The sequence below is a fragment of the Coenobita brevimanus genome, chromosome 80, assembly GCF_032717465.1.
Source record: "Coenobita brevimanus isolate Jiangsu-jjx chromosome 80, ASM3271746v2, whole genome shotgun sequence".
Lineage (NCBI taxonomy): Eukaryota > Metazoa > Arthropoda > Malacostraca > Decapoda > Coenobitidae > Coenobita > Coenobita brevimanus.
The window spans coordinates 14,943,188-14,946,941 of record NC_137033.1 but is presented as its reverse complement, the minus strand read 5'-3'; the positions used below and the strand labels follow the sequence as shown (position 1 = coordinate 14,946,941).

At 40.2% G+C, this 3,754-nt stretch overlaps 1 non-coding gene across 1 annotated transcript; it reads left to right on the top strand.

The window, feature by feature from the left end:
* The first annotated feature begins 2,057 nt into the window (after positions 1 to 2,057).
* LOC145409465 (5S ribosomal RNA) lies at positions 2,058 to 2,176 on the top strand. The gene has a single exon (XR_013899118.1). It is a non-coding gene; the product is annotated as a 5S ribosomal RNA (ribosomal RNA).
* The last annotated feature ends 1,578 nt before the right edge of the window (positions 2,177 to 3,754 follow it).

The following is a 3,754-nucleotide window of genomic DNA, read 5'->3' as shown; positions in this document are numbered from 1 at the left end:
AAATAAAACAAGGAGGACGAGGAGGAGGAGGAGGAATCTACTGAAGAGAAGACCATTACACGGTCTCTCTCTCTCTCTCTCTCTCTCTCTCTCTCACACACACACACACACCACTGAAGAATAGACCATTGAGGGGAACACACTGCTTTCCAAAGTAAATACTCGCAGAAGACGTCGGCTTTTAGCATAATTAGGGAGGCTGGTAATGGAAACTTCGCCCTGGCTTGGTATCAGGCTGCGAGAGAGAGAGAGAGAGAGAGAGAGAGAGAGAGAGAGAGAGAGAGAGAGAATGTACAGCACTGTTCTGTCCATATTATGAGGATTGAAATAACATGCATAGAAAAAAGCTGTAGGAAACCACTTAATGCATATGAATACTATGGTGTTATAAACTAAATAAGGAAATGTAATAATAATAATAATAATAATAATAATGATAATAATAATAATAATAATAATAATAATAATAATAATAATAATAACAAAAACTCCCCATGGGGCAACATAGGACTGGATGATGGTTGGATGGATGATAATAATAATAATAATAATAATAATAATAATAATAATAACAGTAATAATAATAATAATTATAATAATAATAATAATAATAACAATAATAATAATAATAATAGCAGTAATAGTAGTTAGTAGTAGTAGTAGCAGCAGCAGCAGTAATAGAAGTAGTAGTGCCCCAATTTCACCTGAAACGTTAACCCCGTGGATTGCAGGCTTAAGTTGATCTGCAGTTCGCAATATTCCTTTTGGGGGATGGGGAGGTAGTTAAGGGAGGTTTGTATGACCAGGCAGCTGACCGACCTGGTTATATCGGTACCAGCACATGAAGGCGTCCCTCTCCATTACAAAAGAATTCGTTAAAGCAGAGATGCTAGAAAATCTTCCCTCCCGACATGAACAAAGGCAATAAAGCACCAAAAAGGGTTCATGTTCAAGGCTGGCTTTATTTCACTCACCACTCACGACCCAACATTTACACGTGAGAGCCAGGAAGTATATCTCGACACCCAGTGGTTTATGCGTCCTGGCACCACAACGCAAGCCCTTCTAAGTCTTGGCGCCTCTCGTATGGTGATATCTTTATTTTTCTATTCATCTTAGGAAAGGCATCTTCTAAGGAAAGGGTTAGATACTGTTTCTTTATATCTCTTATGTTCAGTGACGTCTTGTGTATTTACTTTTTGCTATACCAAGCTAACTGTTCATTTTCTGGGAGACCTCACATGCTCAGTGCGTTGCAGGGTACATAGATTTTACTGGCAACAGAAGGCCTATTTACCTGTAACGATATTATTTGTTGGGAGAAAACTAATTACACTAGAAACCTAACTTATTTATGTGGCAAAAGAACAGAAAGTAGGATCTCACTGAGCACTTTTTCCGGCATAAGATCCAGAGGGAAGGATAAAAAAAAAAGTAAGAAATGCTTTGGAAAGAACATGGACGTTATGATTAGGAGTACACAGGAGGGGATAATACTATTTCTTCTATCCTTAAGTCATAAATATTTTTAAAAAGAGCCACAGAATACGCCCGTAATTAGTGTATCATCTCTCAGAAGTCTGCCTACGTGGACGACTAACAAGGTGACTCAGATTATCGTTATTAACTTCGGTACTTCCTTGTTTTACCTCACGTGTGGTGCTGGAGAGGGACGCCTTCACGTCGTGGCACTGATACAGCTGGTCGGCTCCAATGCCCTGTTATACAAACATTCCTCAACTCGCTCCCTATCCCCTTGAAAGGAGGATAGTCGACTGAATGAGGACATCGTCAGCCTGCAGTCCACTGGGATCAATTTTCAGATGAGCCTGGGGTCATCTACTACTACTACTACTACTACTACGACTACCACAACCTCGCATGTATTAGTGAGAAAAATATTACAGAGAAGATTAGGATGACGTTGGCAGTGATGACTCCCTGGCCCCTTGCACCACTTGCGTAGACTATAATGATATTCTGTCTTCCTAGTTGGCGCGATACCGAAATACGTCCTAATCCGTAATACGATAACCTCAGTGTATTTTAGGGTCGTATTTTAAGGCCATACCACGTTAAGTACACCGCTTCCCGTCCGATCAGCGAAGTTAAGCAACGTTGGGTCTGGTTAGTACTTGGATGGGTGACCGCCTGGGAACACCAGATGCTGTTGGCATCCCTGCGTGTCAAGTGGGGTTGGTGGAGGATTAGTGCCCCTCCCTGTAAAAAACAATTAACTCTAAGCCCTTGGCCACCCCGTCTGGGATACATGGCGTCTGGCAAAAAAAAAATTAAGGCGCACAGGTTTCATGGTACCTTTTCCTAAGCCATTTATTTTGCATCTTAAAATTGAACAGTTTTCTTTTTGTTGCTTACATTTTTTTTTTTTTGAGAGAGAGAGGGAGAGAGAGTAATTTATAAGAAGATACTGAGGGGTAAGGTGCAGAACAAATCGCCAAAGTAAAAGGTGTTACGGAGCTTTTAATATATCACTTAGAATACACCTCTAATTCCAAGCATAGCACTCTCTGGCCCTGAACTTGGCAACTGAGCACTCCCTGGATATTCTCGCGTTAAGGAAGCACGTTTTCATTCCCAATACGATACTTTTAATATTTCTTTCTACCTGGCAACAAAGAAGGTACTGTACTGTTCCCTCACACGATAACTCCATCACCCCATCGATTCTCACACGAAGAGAGAGAGAGAGAGAGAGAGAGAGAACAACAAGAACGAGAAGAGGAGTGTATGGGATGACAACGTTTCCATTAGGCAACGTTGTAAATGTTTTAGTATTACACATAGAGGGTCAAAGTCAGGTTAAAATTATCACATCTTCACAATAAACACAATTCAGTATGTCTATTCGTCCAGCTATGTAACTTCTAACAACAAATTTTCCCAAAGAGCAAACTTGCCCGAATACTAAGCAAAGTAATTTGTAACACTTAATGCAATAACTCATTTTTTTTCTATTTTTTTTTTTTTTTCGCGTGATAAATCCAGCACTTCCTTGTTCCTCACACCACGCGACTCCATAAAAGACTTTAAATTAACCTATTTAACTTTTACTAGAGCTTCCCCTCATACTAAGCAAGGAAGTTTTTAACCCCTAATATGACCATTCTGTTTTTTTTTCTAGTGTTTCTCGCGATATACCCAGCACGTTACTACTGCATTATGTTTTTCCTGCTGCCAATGACCTCTAGTCTTTTAAACGCATTGTCCGAAATGAACGGATCTTGAATTTGGCTCTCCGTTATTTTGCTTTTGTTTTTTTATGGAGGGAAAAACTTGTGGGTTTCCGACATCTGGGTCCTTCTTCCATGCATTAAAAAAATAATCCTTGTTCCTCTCATCACGCTACTCCAATAAAGATCATAAAAAGTGCATGTGGGGTGAAAAAGCTCCCAGCACTCGCCTTTGTAAATATTTAAATACTACATGAACACGGTAGGTAGAATGGGAAGCGACTGTGACTCTGGCAGTAAAGACGCAAACAAAAAAGACGAAAAAAAGAAAAGCAAAGAAAAAGAAAGCATTTTAGCGGTCACGACACGAATATTTGGCTTTTGCGTGCTCTGATGCGCCTTGGATATGCTCTGTTGCGAGGCGTGCTTGAAACGAATGTGACGTAAAAGTTGTGGTTAGGTGGAAACAGGGGTATTTCTCTACTAGTATTTATATTTTCATTTCATATGTGTGTGGGGAGGGGAATGTTGTGTGTGTCGGGGGGGAGAGGGGTTGTGCGTGT